Source organism: Agelaius tricolor, unplaced genomic scaffold (genome assembly GCF_023055355.1).
Source record: "Agelaius tricolor isolate 1412-34295 unplaced genomic scaffold, bAgeTri1.0.p SCAF_5, whole genome shotgun sequence".
Lineage (NCBI taxonomy): Eukaryota > Metazoa > Chordata > Aves > Passeriformes > Icteridae > Agelaius > Agelaius tricolor.
Genome location: NW_027269265.1, coordinates 42064647 through 42089665, shown reverse-complemented (window position 1 = coordinate 42089665; position 25019 = coordinate 42064647). Strand labels below are relative to the sequence as shown.

At 36.7% G+C, this 25019-nt stretch overlaps 1 protein-coding gene across 7 annotated transcripts in view; it reads right to left on the bottom strand.

Annotated features, from left to right (window-relative positions):
* LRRC4C (leucine rich repeat containing 4C) overlaps positions 1–25019 on the bottom strand; it is a 484651-nt gene that overhangs the window by 335455 nt on the left and 124177 nt on the right. The window lies entirely within an intron of this gene.

Sequence of the window (25019 nt, the reverse complement as noted above, 5' to 3'; positions counted from 1 at the left end):
TTGCAGTCTCCAAAACCTCTCCCTATAATAACTTTCTTCTTATGAAGATTAGCAGGTTTTTGCTAATAATTATGTAAACCTCCCTAAAGGCTCTCCTCTATCACACCACAGCCTGCATTTACTGCATGTCTACCCTCTTTTTCATGTTTAAATGAAGTACTCTTTTACTCCATGCACTGTCAGAGACTGACAGCCAAGATTTCAGTGTCATTTGCATACTACAAAAAAGGATTGATACCACCTCCAAATGAGATCTTGTGAACTTCCAGAAAATAAGGATGTAAAAAATGTGAGTCTGGATGGTATGATAGATGCAACTTGCATCCCCATTTGAGAACCTGGCTTTGAATAGGGGCTGCAAATGCAGTACACATTAGGTACAGCTGGAACTCTGAATGGTCAGCCTCACAAGCCAAACTCACAGATGTTTAAAAGAAGAGTCACTAAAATGTCCATAGAAATGTGCTATCCAAGTTCAACAAGTTGCTGTTCCTAACAGAGATGGGTAACTGACAGTACCACACACATCACTGACATCAGGTAATGTATGAACAAAAAGTCATTCAAAAAGCCTTCCAAGCGTACTCTTTTAAAATTAGGCTTCCAAACACAAAGCATCTGCCATGGGGAACTGAATTACTGTTCCACTTGGCAAGATGTAAAGCATGCAAATCATTAAGATTAAAATACTTGTGCACTTGGATTGTGTCTCCCCACTCTTTCAGATTGGAAATGTTGTCAAAAGGCACAAAACCTTAGCCCACCATTAGCCCTATAAAACTTTTATGGTAGCAATAATATATAAATAACTACATTAATATGACCACAGATTTGTGTGATTTACAACTGTGCTTTGCCAGACATTAAAATTCCAATTCACAAACATAGGTGAATTTAATTTTATCCCATGGCTAATTCTCCTGATCAGATTTCTTGATTTTTTCCAAGGCTGGACATCACTAAAAGTCCAATAAATAAGACAGCAAATATACACAAATGTAGGACAAATGGCATCTTCACATCAAAGCAGTGGTGAAACACACCAATTGTGCAACACTTAGAACAACCCCATTATTGCTCAAAAATTATATACTTGACAAACATTTTCAGAGGAATTAAACATTCAGCATTTCTGACAGCCAAGTTCATTTAACACACAGTGGTTCCTTGACATGCTCCCTGCTATCCCAGCACTTCTTCTCTGTCTTGATCTTTTCCATGCCAAAAGCCACAGAAGCTCTCTTCCTGAGTGATAGAGGATAAGCAATATGGGCCCATAAGAACAAATGGAAGGGCCCTAACCTGTCCATACAATCACTGTTTTCCTTTTCCTGTGTTCTGTGTGTGTCCTTAAAACACCTGTGTAGCTAATACCCATCATAACTCTCTAGCCTTTTGTTCATGATGGAGGAAGCCCCCATTGCTGTAAGCTCTGTATTTCTTTGCAGATATCCTCCTCTCCAGTCTATTTATTTTTATCCTTAGCCATCACAGTACGGCTGATGCCACTAATGTCCCTTTTCCCCAAAACAGAAATAACTTTCATCCCCAAAAATGCAAGCAGATGTATCAGTTTCTCAGTTTGTCCTCTGCTGCACTTCTAACTTCCCTTTTTCATTTCCCACCACACAATCTTTATACTGTTCATTTCTGAATCATCATAGTCTTCATCTTTGTTCTCCCATTATCTGACTCCCAGTCCCTAAATAGGGTCCCTGTGGTTTCCTTTTCTCTTCAGTACCATTATGGCCTCTTAAGTATCAGAACAGAGAGTCTGTATTCCCCATAGCAGATTCATCACTTCTGCAAGGCTTTCTGAGCAGATGCCAGTCCTCTCTTTCCTAATTCCTATTATTAGCTGTCAGAAAACTAAATCATTCAGCTTCCAAAAAATACTTTTAGAGAATAAGCAGAAACAATTAATGGGAATGCCATAATAGTCACTGATAACTGTTTATCTCCAACTGCAAGCAAATGCTAAGGTGATTTAGCAGACAACTGCTATGACGACAGCAATTTCTCTCCTGTTTTCTCTGACTTATTTTTCTGGGTTTGTAGTTATTTTAGATTTTGGATATGAGGAAACATGAAATTTTTAGTTTTCTGACATGGTTAAAAGAATAAAAAAAATCTGAAAATGCTCTAAAAATCAATTTAGATATTAACACTCAAGGAACTAAACAGAGGAAGAGTAGGTAAAGCAACTTTCTATGAAAGAGACAAAGGTTTATTTTACAATTATCTCCAAAGGCATAATGAAAATGAACATCAAGATGCTGAAGTAACCTGGAAAAGTTCTCAAGGGTTAACAAGAAGTCATTGCAGGGGGGCATAGGCTGATTCAAACTCCATTTACCTACTCACTACAGTCACCTCTACCCTAACCCTAACCTCATAATTAGGGGTGGTCCAGACCAGATAAAATGTAGGAGCAGCAGTGCTGGGGCCTTTCTGGGATGGCCTTGGCATGCCTTTTCCAGCCCCAGAGCTTCAGGAGCTGTAGGCTCTTAGACTCTCTCAACCTTAATCCTAACCACAAACAACATTTCCAATACAAACAAGTTGCTCGGAAAAAAGGGAAAAACTACAGTCCACTGAAAAAAGATGTATTTCCTCTTCCTTCACAGAAGAAAACCCAACTGCTACCAAGCACATTCTCATGTAAAGCTAATCAAGAGAGCAGCAACAAGGGGACTAGAAGGTAACATCACAGCAGAACAACACAGTTTACAGCACAGGACTTATCCCAGCTGTTTTTCCTGCTGGAATTCAGAAACATATTAACCAGCAGTATTTTAATGTTAAATAGACAAGCTTTATAGAGCTGGCTTGATAAACGTTCTCTCCCAATGTCTTACCATCAGCTGTCTTCACTTGTTATCATATTAAACCTGTTCAAAAGTATTAAATTAACAGCAATACAGAAATACAATTATTTTTCATCTAATGCATTAATGTCTTCAATCCTATTTTAACAGAGTAGCCTTCTCATTCATGTTGGGATTCTATTCCCCGTTGAAATGTATTGCTTCTCTTTAAAACTCTAACTTGCAAAATGCTGATTTCAATGAGCAGAAGTTCTACAGGCCCTATCCCAGATCTCTTAAGCCCTAGATCCTGGGAGTGACAGATACCATTTCCATTGAATCTCCCAGATTCAGGGAGAAAACTCCCAGATTCTAGTACTGGCCTTGAAACTTTGTGAAGTATGACAAAGGGGGTATATGTATGAGGGTTTGTTTTGCTCAATTACATCTTCTAAATTCAGGCAAACTGATGAACTTAGCAAGGTAGGGTCAAAAAACCCAAATTCATTTTTGAACTGGTTGTTTACAAAGGAAGAACAAAAATGTTTAAAAATCTTTCAGGGCTCAATTTGATTCAAATAATAGAAAAATAATTTTTCCAAAAGCACAAAATAAATCACAGAGATTGAAATTCACACACCACCTTCACTGCAGTTTTTCTGTCCTTGAACTTTGCTATTTAACGTTAAAAATGTCAAGCACAGGTGCCATTTCTAGAGAAAGACACTTTACAAGAGCAATCAAAAGTACTTACAGGTTCTTTGTGACAGAACAGGGTACAGTGCCACAGCTTTCATTAAACTGCCTGGGTCAAAGAATCCAATAGTTTTGGAAGTTCAGGAGAAGCTGTAAAGCGGAATTTTCTATGCTGTCTCTTCCCACACCCTCTAAAGAAATAATGAGTGTTTTGTCGTTGGTTGTTTTATAAAAAAACGTATTGAGAAAGAGAGAGAAAAAAAAGTCAGCTTATAGTGTCTTGCATGAAAGTCTGACTTGCAACAGCAAAGAAAGTGAAGTGCTAAAAATTCTTCAGAAAATGATGACAAAAGAGGGTTTATTCTGAAGAGCAATCCCTAAATGTAACCCAAATAAACAAAATGAAAACAACAGGCCACATACTACAGACAAAATACAATCCAAATCAGATAGTCTGTGCGAGACACTGAGCTTTCCATGCAAGATGAAAAAGCAGCACGTACGTTCTGGGAGCGCAGCTAAGCAGTCAGAGCTGGTGTATTTTGGCCAGCAAATAGGTGCTGACAGGGATGCCAGATGGCATCCACCTAGTCCAAGTGGCTGGCTGCCTCTTGGCTGGCCACCTCATGGTGCTCCTATCCCTGCAGCAGATACTCTGGCCTGCAGGGTAGTTGCAAAATTCTGTCTTGGAGCCTTGCTTCATTTCGTGGGGAGTCAATGGCAGACAGCATGTCGAGAGAAAAGGAAAAAACTGGAAGCCGTGGGAGACAATATCTGACACAGAGAACAAGGTAAGAAGAAGGGAGAGGAGGATGTGCTACAGGAGAAAGGTAAAGCCTGTCACCTAGATCAGCTGGAGTATGTAGCAGCTCACCTCTGCATTTGAGATGGAAACCTCAACAAAAGAGGCTATATTGACATTACAGCTCTAAATGGCTCTACCAAGTGCATTTAGAGTATGACACTTGACAAGGAAACACAATTCTTTCTCCTGTCCTTTCCCTGAAACTGCCAGAACTAAAGCTGTCATTCCTAAACAGCCAATAAAATCAAGACCTTTTAAAAGGTTTTCTAACATCAGATTAGGACACAATTCTTTTTCCTTTTTCCAGTTCTCAGTGGGTAATCAAATTACTAGATAGTCTTGGAGACTAACTGAAGGACCTGTGATTAGTACAAAATGTACTCTGGTAGCTTGCAAAACAAGTGTTCTAAATAGATATGGGAAGGAAAATCCTTATCCTGTCAGCTACTTCACCTTTCTAAGACCACAGGCAACTATGGCCATGGCATTCTTGTTTTAAACATGATGATGATTAAATCCTGAAAACATTCTTTGCTTTCATTTTTTGGATTAGTGACATTAAGTATTAGATCTTACTTTTAAGAAGCCACTATTTCCCAATACACACTAAAAGCAGACCGGTAGCACTGCTTGCTGGTGTCCCATGAGGATAAGCCAACAGAAATCACCTCACCATCATCACATGAGGTGATAATACTCACCAGTGGCAGATTATATTCTGTAAGGACCACCAGCCCTACTGCCTCTGAAAGAAGTTTTCTCGTTTAACTTGGATGATTCAACACCATACACCAGAGCCTATCAAAAAACAGTTCTGTCAGCTCAACTGAGGAACTACTGAGCAACCACTACAGAAAACACAAATACACTGAAGAATAACACTGGCATTTGCTTCCTTGAGTGACTATCACAAGAGTATAGAGCAAAGTAAGATCAAGAACACAGTGCTTCCTTTCTTCCCTCAAGTGGTCATGTGAGGCAGTTTGGAGTTGAAATCTAGCTAAACTCTCACACAGATATATACAGAGTACCCTGACAATAGTGAGTTTGAAAATGCTACTTGCCCTGACCTCAGCAGCTTTTTATTTGTCCTGCAGCCTGGATATCTTTTCTTTTCCACCTGCTGAGGAGACACAGCCTCTGTTCCAATGGCTTTTCATATGAAAAACTTCAATCTAGATTACACTAAAATTTCTCTTCATTATAGCTCCCTTCCCAGATCAGTTATTTCATACTGCCTGAGTTTTTCTCACTCTCTTGAAGAGACCAGAAGTTTTGCAGTACTTGAAGTATTTCACCCATCTCAGTTCATGCAGTGAATATTGACACAATATTTTATACTTCATTGTTCTAAGTTTCTGAAGTAACGGTTTTGATCATGGCTGATGAGGACCTGCAAAATTCTAACTCAGGATTTGCCTCAGCACTATGCACTCTGTGACTCAGTTTATTGTCTTCACATCTGGGTTGCTATGGTTTAGCCATCCTGGTCAGGATCCCATAAGGAGTATCTTCCACTGACCTGGTGTAGCACCTCTAATATTCTTTGGTGTTCCTACAATAACTCTAGAAATGCACAGTTTAAAATTCAGGTTTATTTTTTTCTTTAAAGCAAACATAAAAAATTCTTTACCTTCTTGTGCTGTGCACACAAAACAAAAATATACCTTCCATACTTGATCAAGATTTAATCACTTGAAGAGTAATGGAAAAAAAGCCAGAAAACACTTCCACCAAATTAAAATTTGCCCACAAATGCTCATGTAAAACATTCTGATTCTGTTTTTAAAAGTTTTTCTTTGTACTAAATGTCTCTCAAACCCTTTCTCTCTGGCAAAGCTGCTATGATTCCAGTTCCATTAAAGCCAAACCCTATATGGCTGTAGGAGGTGCCAGGATGGGATAAAAAAAGAGTGAAGTAGCTTAGTGGCACATATGACAACCACTTCAAAGCCATAAATCCTACAAAAGTACCTCAGAGAATAATGATCAGTCAAGACTTTAATCATCGGCAAAAGCGAGTTGAGAGAATAAGGAGGGCCCTAAGGGTAATAGCTGTAAAATGAAAGTGTCCACCAAGCACATTTTTTTCATTACAGACAATTGAGCCATTTCTCAACCTTGTTTATCTTTAGCTTTTCCTGTTAGACCAGAGGGAGAGTAAGGGATATTATGCCTAGCTTCTTCCAGTGAAGTAGAAAGAAAAATGGCAGAAATGCTTTAAGACAAACAATGCTACTTTCGCAGATCTGGTTTGTGCCCCTTTTGGGGCAAGCCTTCAGGCTGAGTTCCAAATTGCAGCCCCTGAACATCCAACATCTGGCTGAAATCCAGACTTTGTTCTAGGCCCAGGATACACAGCATACTTTGAGTACACTAGCATGAATTTCTGAGTACTGAGACACATAATCCCATTATTCACATTATCCCCAACAATCCTATTGTCTCCTGAGCCTTCGTCAGATCCTTCATGCAATCTTCTGTCTTAAATTCACCCAGTCCCAGAAGACTGGGGAGATGTGACAGACATGTAGATTTCTGTAATATGGATCATTTTTGCCCCAACTTTGAAAGTCATATCACTCTTTACTTCATACTAGGTAGAGGTAAAAAAATGAAAAAAGATAATCTGGAGATTTACTTTTCACTGGAGTCTGAAACAACTAAGGAGCATTTGGTTTCCTCTTTATTTTTCCTGACAGTTTTTCAATCAAAAATACCCTTTAATATTTTCTCTAAATTATGCAAAAGTGAAACAGCTGACATAAAAATATATACATCTTTAGCAAAATTATCAGAACCACAAACACAAGCAGAGTTTTTACAAACCAAGAGATAAAATTTTCATTTAACTTGCTTGACCGTTAGTTTTTAATTATAAGTTGAACTACTGTCTAGAAGACAAATTCAACACAGTTCAACTCATTTAAACTCTGTCCATTTATTGATTACAAACAGACCAAAACTGATCAACAATCTGAAAGTATATATATTACCAACATGTTACAGAATCTCAGAATATTCTGAGTTGGAATGGACCCAAAAGGATCATTTGATGTGTTACAGTTATTAGCAGCTGAAAAGACCTGTATACAGCATACAGTCTATGGTTACACTGTAGCTGTATTTCTGGGATGTTTCTGACTCCCATTTGCTTATTTTAGAGATAAAGAAACAACAAGTGTGAAACAAAATTATATTATTACATCTGCCTAATAGTCTTACTCAAGAAAAAAATAAATACATTATAAACTCTTTCTCAATGAATATAGAACTCCTTTTAGTGTTTTAAATAAATTGCAAAGCCAAATGCCAGTATAAATTTAAGCTACTCTTGTGACAGAAGTACCCAAACACAACAAATTACTGAAAGACACACAAAAAACTAAGATTAAAGACACCTACTTAAGCATCCCTGGTTAATGTAAAATAACCTAGGAACAGCCACAATTTTTCAATCAACTTGGTGTTCTACTGATACATGAAGTTGTTGAAAAGTGAACACTTACATTAGATTCCAGGTTAATTTCGCACACTTCTGTGAGTTAGGACACAAAGGGAGTTGGTACTCAATCTTAAAGGAACAGAAATCATTGTATAAACTACAGTCCTACTGTCTATCAAACTTGACCAAAGCAACACAGTTCTCACTTGGAAAAATGTGGAATCTGCAATTGTACCTCCCATTTCAGCCGAAATTAATCAAAGAAAAAATTAGTGATTTTTCTCCCCTTTAGGAAGGATAATCTGATGTTGTACATTCCCAATAAGATGAACTAGATCACTTTCATCCATAAGGAAAGGATAAGATAAAAATTCCTGTACATACTGAATTTCTTAGGGACAAAAGAAGTCCACCTTATTTTGTGGGGGGAAAAACCACCACAAACAAAAGATTAGTTATTAATAATGAACCAAAAAGCCACATAGAAAATAGAAGCAAATTGGTCTAATTTCAACATTTTATTTTTATTTACTTTCCTCCATATATCAAGGTTTCTTAGTGTAAATTTATTTAAGCTACAGAATATATAATCATGCCTTTTAAAAAGTATGAAATTATAAGAAGAGGATAATTGCATAACAAACCATTTCATTATTAATTTCTCCAGCAAAATAAATATTGATTGAAAAACTCATAAGTGCTGATTATAGTCCTATGTCTTCTGAAAATATTGTTTGCAATATTAGAAAATGTTAATTTACTGTATAATGCACAGCAGTTTTGCAACGATGAAGGGTCTCAGTGGAATTATAAACTTCTCAGCATCACAGAAAAATAAGACAGGAAGAAGAAAAAGCCAAACCAAAATATTAATACAGCTTTTTAAATGCAACTTTCTAGTCTAATCAACAAGAGGGTCACAATGGGAAGCTCCTTCTCCTACCACCCAGTTGCATATCCCTATTATGTCCTTGCAAATCTTCCCATATCTTAAGGTGTGCAAAGCAATCAGTTCAAGATTGTTCAACAAGATTGCAACCTATTAGAATATAGAAAACCATATGGTAGAGACCTCATCTGCAGCAGGGTATATGAGTGAGTTGCTGAAAAAAAAATCAAGGGAGTGTAGGGCTCTTTTAAATTATTAACCAGCTCTATTTGGTAAAAATGGCAGATCCCAGGCCCTCTACTTTTTAACATCCCATTAAAAAGTAGCTACTGGGCAATCATCCTGCCCATGGAGCATTCTTTTCATCTTTAGAAAATCTAAAGAATAAAATCTTCCAAGAGAGAAAAATTGGTATTTTTTTTAAAAGCCTCAATTGTCTCAAAGGCTCTCTACTTCCTTTTGCTCTCTTCCCTTGTACAACACACAGAAAACTCAATTCTCTAAGTGACAAACTATTGCAGTTTATAAAACATAAGGTAAATAGCAACAGAAGTGTAAGAGCACTCAAAGTAATTTAGATGTAAGAAATAATTTGGGAAGGGCTTGATAAGTGGTTTTTCAGATGTGAGAATCTCAGCAAGAGAAACATTTCACAACCACCCTGGTTTTGACATGTGATAGAAATCTTCAGGGATCACCCCTCTCAGATCATATTCTGCCATCTAGCAAGACTTCAGATATATCTAGGTCACAGACAACACTCTGTCCACCCCCCCATACACCTCTGCTGGCCCGAGAACTGTAAATATTTTATCACAGAGCTGGCCTATTTCTTCAGGATATTTAGAATGTTAAATAATCATTTGGCAGTAAACAACTTATAATAAACGTTTTTCCCCCTTGCTCAAGCACTGTTGGCTGTTTCAGGGCAGAATATTGGATCTTCTTCCTGTGTGTGGGCCAAATGGAGGATTTCCTAATTTTAAAAGGTCTGTTTCCTCCCTGCTACTAAGCAAGCAATTGAAAGTTATTAACAAATTCCACTGGCTACCAAGTATTCTCTTAGCAGCATTAATTTCCTTTTTCCATTCCCAGTATGTTTATCTTGGATTTCAAAGATTCAGTTCCTGACAAATAATTCAGTATAAAGCACCTACAACCACTGGTCCATCAGGTTGTTCATTTGGCCACGTGTCCCACTAGAGAATTCAGCCTAGAGCAGTGCACTTGCAGCACATCAATCCCTTTTATGTGCCAGCCAGGGAAGCTGCAGGTAACCCTGCCATGACAGAACCACACAGGGAAAACACACTGTAAACCAGAGTGTGGAGGGGAAGAGCACAAATCCAAACCCTCTCCTCTAGCAATTAGTCACAGAAAGAGCAAGACAAACACTTCAGTAATATGCATCCTCGAGATTTGGAGTATGATTTTTTAGCCAGTGATCCTTGTGGGTGTGAGAATTTGCCTTTATGAGACTAGGAAAACCACTCAGAGAACTCAATGGAAACATTTAAGATACAATTCATATGGCAGATGGAAGATTTCCTATAAATGATGAAGTGACCTTCAGATTATTCATATTATTATTCATATATAAATTGCAGCAGCGAATTTTCTTCCAAGACATTGGTATACACATACTGCCTATTTAAGGAACAGTACAAAATTCCTATGCAATTATTTACACATCCAACACATTCCCTTGTGTCTCAGCTGATGGGTACACATCACACCAAGATGATGGATTTACTTATTTCTGTAGTACAGGGTGCCTATCAAACATTCAAGATGACAAGATCACAAGTCATTCCCTAAGTGGGGGGAAAAAACCCCACTGGGGTATAAGAAAAAGCTCATCATTATGAGTGATGTTTTATTCCTTATTTCTTGTTTATTTTCTCTTTCTTCATGTCCAAAGAAAGTACCAGATGCAAATGATGTAACAAATTATGATCACAAACAAGCTGCATAAAAAGAAATTTGAAGAAAGAGGTTTTTTTCTCTCTTCCTTCATGAACTGGATATTTTAGGCAAGATTAAAAAATCCATAAGGTTATGTGAAAAATAAAGGAATAAAGCATGTTGCTGCTGTAACCAGAGGGTCACATCACTGTCTTGTAGCAACAAGAGACTGAAATGCTTGTCTCCCTCTACTGCTTCATCAGATAGATGACTAATGGGAATCTCAAGGGGCAGTCATACCAAGCAGCACCCTAGGTAGAGCCTGTCTATCACCTGAACAGGCATGAAAGCAGGCAGAATGTCCCTTTCTGATGTCCCAGACTTCTTTTGCCTGCAGGGCAAAGCTGAGAGAAAACTGAGAAATCTCAATGTTGTGATGCTCAGAGGATAAAGATGAGCTCAGAAATAGATATTGTTTCTATAATTGTTCGCATAACTTGAAGCACAATATAACACAGAACCACCAAGAAATAGAAAATTTTCTGTCAACATGTCTATATAAGTGAGTTTTAAAGTAAAGGGAACCTGACCCTCAGAGGAAAGAGAAATTCATTGTGATGTTGCAAGAAGCCCTTCCCACCCCTCTCCCTCCCAGGGCACCCTCTTCTCTCACCAGAAGGTTGTGTCAGTGAAAGCTGTGGAAGCTTTGAAACTATGGATGAGGCTCAAGTTAGGGCTCAAAAATGCTGCCTCTACTTCCTCACAGCCTGGAATAGCTTTCTACAAGGAACTTAATTATCTGCATGGCTGCTGTGGCAATGCTTCCCTAACACACAAACATCCATAGAAGAAGAAGTTATTAGAGTCTGAGAAATATTTAGTCAGTGAGTCTTAGATTGTACTCCTAGTTTATAAACAAAACAGACAACATGACAGGCAGGTTCACTGCTTTGTATAAAATCAGATACAGATGCTTGTTATAGCACGTTTAATTTCTAACATCTGTATTCCTGAGATTCTCCTAAACTCCTGAAGATGGCCTGTTTTGAAAGAAAAATTCCTTCTTCAAAGGAAAAATAACATGATGCCACATTATTCACTAGATTACATGTAGTCTAGATTGAATTTACTTTCCTTGGTGATGCAAGGAAAGCAAGATTAAATAAAAAAGTACCTGAAAAGGAAGAAAAACCTTTGACAATGCAAAATCACTTGACAGATATGAAAACAATTTTTACTGCTATCAGGATGGATGGGGTGGGAAGGAGAGAAGGGTATTTGGATTTTTTTGAGTTTTTGGGTTCTTTTGGGGGGGCAGGGGGGTATTTATGTCATTGGTTATGTCATTGCTGTTACTCAGAGAGATTGACAGTCTAATAAGATCTGCCTAGAACTGGATTGTAAGTTTACATTACACAGCATGTGTTCTGTCATTATTACACTATATGGTAGGATAATGGTTTTAATACACAGTGCCAGAGGCAGAAGAGTCTTCTGAAAATCACTTAGGAATCAACACTGCAGAAAATAATCTGATTTTTTTTACTATTACTACTTACGAAAATACAAATTCAAAATTATTATTATACAATGAGAGAAGCTATAACCAGCAGCATCCTGATCCAGGAACAACTGGAAATGAGTCAGTGCAACAAGCTGCTGCTTAAAAAAAGCAGCATATCAGTCCCTTAAGAAGGCATTAAATTTAATGGAAAAAAAAAAAACAGTCAAAGCTCATATCCATTATCTAGAGGTGGTGACATACTACTCCTCAGGCCTCAAAGTCAAGCCATTTTCACTTACAATGAGAAAACTGTGTGAAATAAATTCCAGCACAAAAACTAGAACAGAATGAATGAAACCAGGACTTAAAAAGGATAAACCAAAAAAGTACCTGAAATAAGGAGAAAAAAAAGACTCGCTTGCTTTTAAGAAGGGAATTTGTTCTAACAGGGCCAAACTTTTAGAATACATGAGACACTAATAAAAAAATTTATTATGTTAAATATCTGATTTGTGCTAAATGAAAACAGTAGCATTGAAAAGGGAGGGACTGTGGAGGGTATTTCTACAAAACAATTTATCTTTGATTCGTTAACCAATAGTCATACTCAGCACCACAAAATCAAATGATTAAATATAGCACACCTATTTTAAGTATTGGTCACCTAAAAGAAAAGAATGCATGTGTTCATTCACCAAGTATATTGATGCCATAGTAGTGACATGATTCTAGTTTTAGAGAAGAACAACAATTACTAGGCATTGATATGCCTAGGAACAGGAGAAGTCCAACTCTCTTGACTCTAGCACCCCTGACTCTAAATGAGGACACAAGTACAGGAGTAGGACCTACTGAAATCATCCAGGTTTGGGGGTGCTCTCTCCCTCCCCGGGGCCCTCATGAACCCTTTCAGTGCAGAATATTAGGCCAGATTGACCATTGGTCTTCTGGCCCAGAGAGCATTTGTTATGATTCTTCCACAACGAGCTTTTACCTTCATTTTAGGCAATTGCAGAAAAGCCTCCCAGCCACAAGAATAAGAGAATATGTAATGTATTAAAAACTAGCCTGGTTTTTGTGATACAGTGCAGCTTGTCTTCTCTGACTGTTGGCTTCAAGCTAACAAGGTGACTTGTGTATGTCCTGTATCTTCACATCAAAAACATTGATGCTTACAGAAGAGGAAAGGGAGAAATAATTCCTCTAACCTTCCTCAGGTGTGCTGTAAATTTAATTTCAACAGCCTACCCATTCAATCTACTTGAAAACCTAATGCAGCTGGAAGCTACTCAGTCACTGAGGAAGATGACAACACTGACCTCTCACTGTCATAAAATCTGTAAGATTCATATCAAATTCTAGTCAAGTCTCCAAAAATAAGGTTACGTGTGATCCTAATGTTGATCCACAGTGTGAGTTTTCAGTACTATATTTGATATTGCTTTTCATAAATTTCTTTGCTTGATGTCATTAAACAAATCCACTTTGAATAGCATACCTTCAAAAAAGATAAAAGTTTACTAGCAAAATTACACTATTTGGTTTTACATCGGGCTCTGCCAGTAAGAACGTTCTTTGCTATTTCCTCTTCCGAAATAATCACTGTTAGAAAACCTTGGACAGCAGCTCTCATTTAATTTGTAATATCCGGCTTGATCCCAGACATTATATTGTTTAAAAGGCACATACTGGAAATTACATGTAATTGATTATGGCTGACTGTAATCAAGTTAAATGTTTTGATAAAACCAAGGATGTCATCATTGTTCTGCACCAGACTTGACATTGCATTTCCCCCCCTCTAATATCAGAATAATAAAAAGAACTAATCATTCAGGAGAAAATACATCCAAAACTTCTGAAAAGGAAGCAACAATCATAAATGTTGTTCTGAAGATGGAAATATTTAGCAACTGTTGGCTCCGGAATTTGGATCCCTTCAAAACAAGCAAGCATGTGGAGGACTAATGCATTTAAATAAGCTATAGAAGTGGTGTGTGCAAGGTGTGATGAACTACTGTGAATTAATGTTGCAATTTTCAAGGTAAGAGCTAATTATATCAGGGATGTATCACAGAATGCAAAATGCAACGCTGCTGTAACCCTTCCTAACTCATGTTTTGCCCATTTGTCTGAGCTATCTGCCTTTTCCTTTCCATTGGTAGCAAAGCAAAAAGGAAGTTTAAGCATTTTCATTAGAAAAAAAATGTTAAAAATTAGCTATTTAGATCCCAGTTTATTTGTTGGGTAAGAATGAAGGGTAAAGCTTACAAGGAACTAAAAATTATCTAATAGAGAAAAACCCCCTACAACTTCAGCCAAACCTCCAATAAGAAATCAATATGGATACACTGATGCGTGGCAGTGAATTACTAATCTGAGAACTTGCTATATGCGATTCAAAGCTTTTGGATTCAGTACAGTAAACAACTGAACAGTTTCTCACCGTTTATCAAACACACACAACTTCTCTTGTGTAAGAAAATGTTGGAAGTGCAGGGCAGCACAGCACTAAGATTCTGGAAAGAGATAATGCACATTGTGTTACCATCTTACCTTCCTTAGATCATGCTAGCTTCGGGGCTTCCTGAATCTCTGGTTCCTGTTAATAGTCAGTCTGCTGTCACTGTTCTGAAACTGGTACTGCCATCAAATCAACCAGTTTTACTTCAACATATTATCATGTTCTCACACTCAGTGCTATTGATCTGCTCTTTAGATTAGACACAATCTGGAGCAGAAAGCAGTTCTGCCCTGCTCAAGTAGCACATGGCAGAGTTGGGTTAAGACTTCTGACACCTCACAGTAGACAAATGCAGTTTTAGGAGTTTTTAACTCAACTGCAACAAACCCTTAAACAAGTATTCATTTCTGAAATTACAGTAAAAATATGAACGTAAAAATATGCAAAATTTTGGGGGAAGGGGAATGAGAGACTGCACCACAGCAGAATTCAACTGAATTTGCCAATACAGAAACAAGTTCTGTGATCCCAGTGTACTACTATTATTCGAATAAAAATAAATCAGGAAAATTCCAACTGCGGTAGAAATTCCAAGTGCCAGCAGATATGAGCAAATAATTACAAACAAGGCCTTACTCTAATTCAAAAACATCAGACATGAGGTCTGTACAATATTCTGTACATTTCTTTCCAGCTAGGTATTCTGCTGAACGGCTTTATTCCTGAAAACATTTGCCAAGATTATGTGTGAACTCATTTAATTAAAGTTTGTAAAGTGCTCAGTGATCTATCAGCAGAGTCATGCTACAGCAGTAAAGTATTATGTCAGACCTACAAATATATGAATTTACCCATTCATCAACTGAACTAGGTTTCTCTCATTAACTGCTTTGAATATGATCTAATTTGCCACAAGTATTGTATTTTGCTTAAAAACCACATAAGTAAACACTATTCCACCCTATATCTACCACTAACTTAATCCAATACCAGCTGAGGAATCTCTCTTTTGTACGTGGATTTAAAGATCTCTGTTGTTTTCATATGCAAATCAAAGTTCACCTTCAAAGTATTAAGACTTCATCCAAGCTTAAGACTTTTATCTTAGCTGAGATAATTAATTTTCTTACTTCCTTTCACATAAAGAATTCAGTATGATAAATTCCCAGGGAATGCCCCTGCCAAAGTCAGAAATATTGAAAAATAATTGGAAAGATGGCTAATTTTTCTGAAACACAGTGTTATAATTTAGAGTTCAGTGGGCCTTTCTAAATGCATACAGACAATGTGACATGGCCTAAATTGACAGCATCAAAGGCTAATAGAAAGAGCCACTAGACTAAAAAGGAGCATGCAGTTACACTCCAAAGATGGATGCACTCAGTTCTCTGGGATTACAGATCTCAACTGCTACTGTATTGGTAAATACTAGGGAAGCCACGTGCTGGGACTGCTCATCCCTCTCTCCATTTGGATTTGAACCTCATGGTATTTGAAGAGCATAGCCTGCTTATGGAATAGAGCTATCCCACTCATGGAATAAGGAGGATGGTTTTTTCTTTGCTTACTTCTTAGGAGCCTTTCAAAGAGCTGTGTTTACACCTCACAAATAAATCTGTCCTTTTACCCTGAATTTCTGCCTCATACAGGGCTTCCTTAACCTCCTATTTCAAACCTAACATCTTCGCTGCTCAGCCCTCATTACCATTATCCCTTGCCCCTTCCACCAATCTCTGTGACTGCACACACAATTTTCATTTTCTTCTCATATTCTTGCTAGGAATTTCTCCTCCAATTTAACATTTTATGAAGTCTACCTCTATACTGTATTTAATACCACCTCATTTCTGCACTTCATTTACTTACCTTCACATTTAATATAGGACTAAATATATAATAAACCATCTCCATGGCTATATAAACCATCCTTTGAAATTGTTTCTTAACAATGAGGCAAAAAGCAAAAAATGGCAAATACTTTACAGAAGGAAAAGAAGAGAGGGACTGACTACAGCTAGCTTTAAAAACCTAAGAATGTTGGGATATTTTTAAGCTATTTGCACTATTTCAACATGAAATTTTGACAAGCATGAAAGGTACATAATGTTTTATAAACACATGACTACCTGTCGTCTAGATGCACTAAAATTTTGTTCTCTCTTCGAGTCCTGAATATATGTAAAATATACATACAGTTACAAATTTTCCCTTCTCCAATTTCAACTATTCTATGATTCTGTGAAATGCTATTATTTAAAAGTTTTTAAGGGCCATATTTTACACAGTAAGCAATATTAAAAATAGATGCTATTTGCCTTCATACCAAACTATTTAAACCCCCACCACATACATAATGTTTTATAGAATCATAGAATATCCTGAGAAAGTGACTTATCAGGGTCATGGAGCCCAGCCCCTGGTCCTGCACAGGACACTCCGAGAGTCACACCATGTACCTGGCAGCATTGTCCAAACACTTCAACTCTGTCAGGCTTGGTGCCATGACCTCTGCCCTGAGGAGCCTGTTCAGTGCCTGACCACCCTCTGGATAAAACACCTTTTCCTGATACCCAGCCTAAACCTCCCCTGACACAACTTCACAACATTCCCTTGGGTCCTCTCACTGGTCACCAGAGAGAAGAGATCAGTGTCTGCCCCTCCTCTTCCGCTCAGGAGGAAGTTGTAACTGCAATGAGATCTCCCTCCAGTCTCCTCTCCTCCAGGCTGAACAAACCAAGTGACCTCAGCAACTCCTCACATGGCTTCCCCTCTAGGCCCTTCACCATCCTCATGGCCCTTCTCTAATCTCTTGATGTCTTTCTTATATTGTGGCACCCTGCAGACAATATTCAAGGTGAGGCTGCCCCAGTGCAGAGCAGAGGGGACAATCCCCTCCCTTTCTGGCTGGCAATGCTGTCCCTGATGCCCCCAGGACAGGCCTGGCCCTCCTGGCTGCCAGGGCACTGCTGGCTCAGATCCAACTTGCCATAGACCAGGACCCCCAGGTCCCTTTCCACAGTGCTGCTCTCCAGCATCTCATTCCCCAGTCTACACACACAACCACATCTGAACTTAAATCATTAGTTTTACTCTCTTAAGCGGTCACTAGGGAGATTTGAAAACACCCGAGTTTTAGTTCTCAGTGGGCAAGGTGCTTTTTCAAAAGGACTTACCTTCTTAAAATTGGACATTTTATTATAAGATTCAATGCAGAATTTTACCTTAAAATGAAAATCCTACTCTTTGGGAACTGAGATCACATTTCTACGCCTGGATCAGCAAGTAATGGTAAGATGACCAAGTTACTAAAGTGAGGAGACCTTGTTCCAGAAAAGCAAGGTAAACTCCATACATTTCAGAAAAAAGGAATTATAACAAACTTTCATTTCTCCACCTCTGTATGCAATTTCTAATCTTCCACTGAAATTCCAATCAAGATTTCTAATCCTTTTGTACACCCTTCAGCAATTCCATGATTTATTATAAACGCCAAAGATCATTTATCCTAACCAGTCAAAAGAAAAGTACAAATGCTTCAAAGTTTTTTTTTTTTTTGCTAGTAGCTTGCAAAGTATTTTCCCCCTAAAGAAAACTATAATTGTGTATTCACTTATCCACTTAATGATCCACAATGATTTTTCACTTGGCAGGTTTAATGCTCATAAAACCAATGTGCACAGAAAAATCTTCAAGTATAACCTTCTAGGCAGACCAAAAGATACAAAGTTCTTCAGATAATGCTGAACGTGGGATGCAGAAGGTCATTTGTGTGCCCCTAAGTAGGCACTTGTACATAAGAATGTGAGAATTAACATATGCTTTTTAATAGGTTAATTACATTGAGAACATAGTTTAACAGACTCCTTTGAACAAACACTTCATTGTCAAGAAGCTGATAAAGTTTTATGCATTTTTGAAGCACCTCTCACAAGTGGCATAAAAATATAGACTCCATTTATAAACTTAAATAAAAGTGTAACTTTACAGAACTACAGAACAGTCATTCAAAAAATGAATTTCTGTCTCAGATCCAAAAATAAAAACATTTTCATTTTTTCATAATTACAACTATTTACATTTCTTCAGGGGAAGAGCATGACCTTACCTTACAGAATAAGAGTAAGAAAATTGCGAAAAATAAAGTTAATTTCTATTAAAAATTTTAAAAAGAAGGACCTTCTCAAAATCATAATCAGTTTCTCCTAAAAACTTGAATGTCTGTTATGATTACTCTCTCACCTATCTTCCAGGTCAGACAATAAAAGCAAAATATACAATAACATCACAGAATTATATTGCATTCTTGTCCGCTATCTGACAGGAGTTTGTTACTACTTTCATGCAAAGAGAAGTGCCACAGTATCCACTCAGAACTACCTTAGCATTTACTTGGTTTTCAGAGATCAGATTCCCCTGAAGGTTGAAGCTAAGTATCAAGTGATGATCAACAGATTTACCATTCAATTTTTGATCTGTATGTTGTTTTCCAGAGCACAGGTGATTAGAGATGCACTAAGTATTGACTGCTTTGTTAAATCTTTCAGACTCAGTCTTTTTTAACATTATTGATCCAAGGCTGAGAATAGTACATAGACCTTGGCAACCTGGCCAAAAATAGGGACTACAGGCTACTGAGCACAAAATAAACAGCTACTGCCTGAACTGCTTCTTGTGGTGAACTGATGCAAGATTTCACCATGAGGATAATTGATGTCTCCAAGTGGATCTGAAAATAATACTATTTCCAGTTTCCTAAGTTTATAGTGTGTACACGGAAGGTCTGCTTTTCCAGAGGAGTACAGACACTACACAGTATGGAATAGGTAACAGTTGTTGCTACCAAGTGCAAGGAATATTGAACCAAAAATATAAAGAGTAACTACTAAACTCCAATTCATTACATTTTTAATAGATGCAAGAACTCTGAAGACAGCAAAACAATAATTACTAACAATACATTTGAAACATGCTAATCAACTACAGATGTACACAGAAAGGGAAAAGCAGTCCTCTCTTATCTCTTGAGGGCTATCAAGGGAACATAAAATGTAAATATTCAATTGTAACAGATGTCAGACCTGATGAATATATCAATTTTCATCCCTGAACAGATATTTTTAACAGCCCAGCAGGAGTGTACACATTTCAATAAATATCCACATGTTCCAAAACTAAGAACATTTGTTATTTATAAGAGGACCACTACATTAGAAAGATTATTACAAGAAAATACTCATGGGAGAAGTCAAGCCTTCCTTTGTAATTAAACTTTATTTGAAACTGAAACAGAAGACTTCCTAAAAGAGACACTTGCAAAGCTTTCAAAACAGTTTTCATTCCTAACAGCCATGCAAGATTTAGAAAACATTTATAATATTTGACTTTGTTCAAAAGCAGATCACTTTTTTGGTTTTTCATTTCCAGACCCAAAAGAAAAATAAATAAATCTGTGTAATAAGACAAACAAAAGCAAAAACAATCTCCATGTTAGAAATGGTTTGGGCTTTTGCTCTCACTCACACAAGCTGCCATATTATCATCTTTATTCCATTCAGCTGTCCACAAAGAATTTTTTAAAGAAAAGGTAAAAATTCTTTGTGTAGTGTCAATGAGGTTGACAAGAAAAAACAGTGATAAAATACATCAAATTTATCTTTGTTCTACACAGAGGTTTTCATGAACCTGTTCTCAAAAAGATATTATTTCTAAGAATACTCATCCTATAAACTCACAATTGTTTGTGTGCAGCATGCAAATTCATAAAATTCTCAAACAGTTCTAAATTTGCAAATTCTTTTTCCTAAATTTATCACAACTTCTTCTGAACTTGTTTTGGAGGGGTGAAAAGTATTTCTGGAATTTCGGATTTTCTTTCCCACTATTTTCAACCCACAAATATTTGAAAATTTGTTCAAAAGTAAGACTTAATAATTCTTTTTATGGATGAACTAACTTGCTTCTCAAGGGAAAGCTGCCAGAGAAACAATCAAGTGAAACAGATGAAAAGAAAGCTCCGACCCAGCGAGACAAAAGTAGAGGAGATCCTTTTCAAACGTATGGATAAAATGTTAAAAAGTAAAACAGATTAATCTAAAGGGGAGAAAGCAAGCACAATCTCAGTCTCAGTACTTGAACTTCAGTCAGAAGTGAGAGAAAGTAAAACTTTGGCATTTTGCTATGCCAAAAAAAGCAAAAAAGAAAGCACATGCTATAATTACCATTTCACTTCTGAAGACCTCATCAGGGAATCAGATGTGCTTTAAATGACCAATGATTGAAAGGAGAAAGATTTGTGGATGCTTCTTCTTGTATCATGATCTAGTTAAAAAGAAATATGAAAAATGTGATACCAAGGACTTCTGTCCTAATTTCTTGCTAAGGTCTGGCGAAATTGAACAAACTTCTTTTTATTGATGCTGTGAAGTCAGAAAAAAAAATTTACCAAAGAAACAAAGGAAAAGCAGTGAGAGACTAAATAATTTCTCATTGGCAAATGAAAATGCAATTTTTAAAAAATAATATTACAAAGCAAGACAATTATTCATATAATAAAATTCTCAAGGAGAAAAAAGAAAATTATTAAAACCAAATATTTTGTGTTCAAACTGAGTCAACATCAGCACAAAACTTGAAACAAAAACGTCAATTGTGAAACGATATTTCAAGATAGATTTCAAGATGAATTGTGATATTTAGAACTACCTGGATAGGTAATAAGGATTAGATTCAATTTGGTCATGAAATGGAAAGAAAAAAAATCATCTGACACATTGTGCAAGTCCTTTCTGGATTCACCTGTCAACTTTGAAAATTTCACCGTAAATCTCCCATCCCTACTAAGTGACACTTCATTGATTTGATTTTAGCAATCTGTACATGCACAGAAGTACACATGGGTACACGGGTACACACATGAGAAATCATGGGCTAGATATACCCAGCTGCATCCCAAACAATACTCATCAAGAACCACACAAATATCCAAATACCTATGTTATTTACTCCATTGAAAATTTGAAATTTAGCAACTCAAGTGAAATACAGCAGGAAAACAGTAATAAACAAAGGTTATTTCTACTATCCCTACTACAACAAGTGAAAAGAAAACCTTCAAAGTAAAAAATTACAAAAAATATTCACTGAATTTAAAATTTATATATAAAATTCAAGCAATTTCCTTTCATGAGACAAACACTAACCTACAGAATCCAGAAGAGATCCAACAGGAGCCAAGACCTAATATACATCCTTTAAAAACTGTAAGATCCTAAAGTTGAAGAGCAAAACTTCTAAGTAACCATCTATTCCCACATGGGCAACATGATTACTGTAAGCAAGAAGAATATATTATCAGTTTCCAGGGCAATTTAAAGTAAGAATTTCTTAAGAGGAAAAATCACCTCACATAAGAATAATATTTTGGGAAATGAACTGCACTTTAAAAAGAGTGCGCAAATGAAAAAGAGACTAGTAAGGACTTTGGGATTTAACTTGAAATTGCTTGCAGCTGAAATAAATTTAAAAACCCTGTTAGGAGACAATTTTTTTCTGAAGAAACAATAAAGAATAGAAAATGATGGAAGAATAAGGATTTTAAAGATATACTGAGAACTTTCTTTTCGTATTCTACTCTCTCCTTCCAGCCACACACAAAAAGAACTAACCATTTCAGCAGAAGCAACTTAAGCAAAACTAAATTATCTCTCACCGACTGCAGAAACAGTCAAAAAGTGGCAGTTTCAGTGAATCTTCTTTACTGCTTCTCTAGCTGCAAAAAGATAGGGCAAAAGGGAAGAAACTTCTCTGAAAACAAATGCCAATTTTTGTTCTGACAGAGGACTATAGACAAAAATACATCCTTCTGAAACCTCAAAACAAAAATTCAGTAATAAAAGTTGGCTAAAATTTGTACTTTTTTCCCCCCAGCCAAAAGTTCCAGAATTAGCATTTTAAATGGGTCCTTTTGGTTTACTACAAAGCACATCAGACCATTGGCTGAAATAGTGCCCATATACACATATCCCTTTTGAGCTCACCTGGTTTTTCTTAACATAATTCTAAGCATCATGAACACCAAAAGTGTCTTTAAATTTTAAGCAAATCTAACTGATGCAGAAATAAATGATAAAAGCTTGAAGTAAATGTCAGACATCAGGATTTATTCCTCTCAGGAATTAAAACAAAAACTCTGAATTGGTTTTAACATATCCAATTTTATTTTCAATATTCAGTTTCATTTATGTTAATGCCATTTAATACTGATTCAATTGCTATTAATTACAGAAGAGCAAGAGAAAAGCTAACCTTGCACTAGTCACAGACATGAGCAGTGGAACACAGATACCTCTACCACTTTTCTTATCAAGATATGATAAGCAAAGTGGTACAGGCATCTGTGTTCCACTGCTTATGTCTGCTCTTTACAGCAGCATTTTCTTACAGTGGTATACAAAGACCATTAGCTGGAATGCAAGAACAACTCAGTGAATCTTTTCTTTAAAAAACTGTGTACCAACATAGATCTACCCAAATGTGCAGATTCAGAAATGCACACATGTATGAATTTGAACACATAGTTCTGTTCTTCAGAACAGCATTCTTACATATGAATGGGGGAAAAAGAACATTTAAAAAGAACATATTTTCCATATATTTGGGAAGAAATGCAAAAAGAAGAATTAAACTCAGTAAGCATCAAAACAAAAATGATTAAAATGCAGATATCTACAATCCCACAACAGTCCAATATATTAATCTATGAATGCTACTCTGACTTCTAAGCTTTTTTTTGTTGTCCCTATAGCCTTAGGTTATATCATGCACCTGTGTAACAGATGGCAAAGCCGTGGGCCACTGCCTTAAAGACCCAGCACAGGGACCTGCAGTCTTCTCTAGACATCTGTATAACAACCAAGGGAATTTCCACCAAAAACCTAGGAGCCAATTGTCTAACTTTCAGAAACAGGGCATTTTTTAGTATGCTTTCAGTGGAAGATGAAGGAAAAATTGTAGATTCACTAACCATATTAGAAAACAAATTGGGATACTTTAACAACGAAGCATTTTCTGTGACTACTTTGGCAAGAGTAATTTCCCAAGGGAAAACAATTAGAAGCAAGTGATACAAGATGAACAAGGGCAGGTCCAGATCACACAAGAGGCAAGAAAAGAATCTAGTAAAGAAACACTGTAAATCTAATACTGGCCTCAACCCACCTATTGATATACTTCTATTTATTTGAATTTGCTTACAATTCATGAGACTTTGAATTATTCTGATTCATTTAGAAAAGAAAGCAGGAATCTAGATATAATTTTCCATTTTTATCATATTATCCACAGAACGGACTTTCTGTGTATAATATGATAAACACTTTACTGGGTCTCACCTGTCAAAATAGCCATCAGCAACAGCACAATCCAAGCCTGCTATGATGCCAGATAGTGATTCTGTAGCACATTTTGTGTCAACGTGAAAAAATGCTTACAGGCTGACAACTTTGTGCTTCTATACTTATAACAGGTGAAAAGGCAGAACAATGAAAAGCTGTTCAAAGAGCAAGACAGGGGTTTACACAGACAGGGGTTTGCTTGCATGTGGTATTTACCAGGAGACCTCTCAATAAAAGGTAATAAACCAAACCTGCCCATTTTTTATTTCTACAACTTGTGAGGTTAAAGGATTGCTTGCTTCTCTGCATCTTCTAGTACCTTCAAAGGATCAGTGTTTGTGGGAATCCAAGAATTTAGCAGTGCTGTTAGAAAGCCAAAATCTATGATACTGAGCATTTTAGACCAATGCTTTGTAGCATTAAAAATAAACATTTATCCCAAAACTCCACTGACTGTTTCTCATTGGAAAAACATAATATTTTTGCCTATTTTAATTTTCCTTCATCTTTCTTCTATGCCTATTGCTCTATATCACATGAAAAAAATGTGAAAAAATAGGCCATATGAAAAGAAATTGAAATAGTAGAAAAAGGAGCAAACACACCAGAAAACCTCTATATCTTTTAAAATTTCCTTCTCATTAGGAGAAAATCCATGGAAATTGGAGGAAAACTAAACTCAGTTCATATTATGTAGCTTCAAATACTATTTCTATAAGCATTACTGCAGGCCATAGCCACAAGTTAAACCAATTCAAACTGTGCTGAAGCACCAGTAGAAAAGCAAACAAGGGTCAGAAAAACAGCACACTGATTATCATTACTTTAAGATTTAATACTCAAAAGAAGACCTACCTTTTTCTCAACGTTGCTTACAATTAGAGACAGAACACCAGACAAAGCTTGTAACATTATTAATGACTAAATAGCTGAAAAGGGAACTTCTGAAATCAGTGACACAGACCTCCAAAAGGGTCTGTAAAAAGGAAACCTCAAATTAATTGACCAGCATGTCAAATCATTTTTGTAGAACATCTCACAATTCATGATTTTGCATAACATGATAACACCCAGGCAAGGTGGAAGAAAAACTGAAAGAAAGTGTACACAGA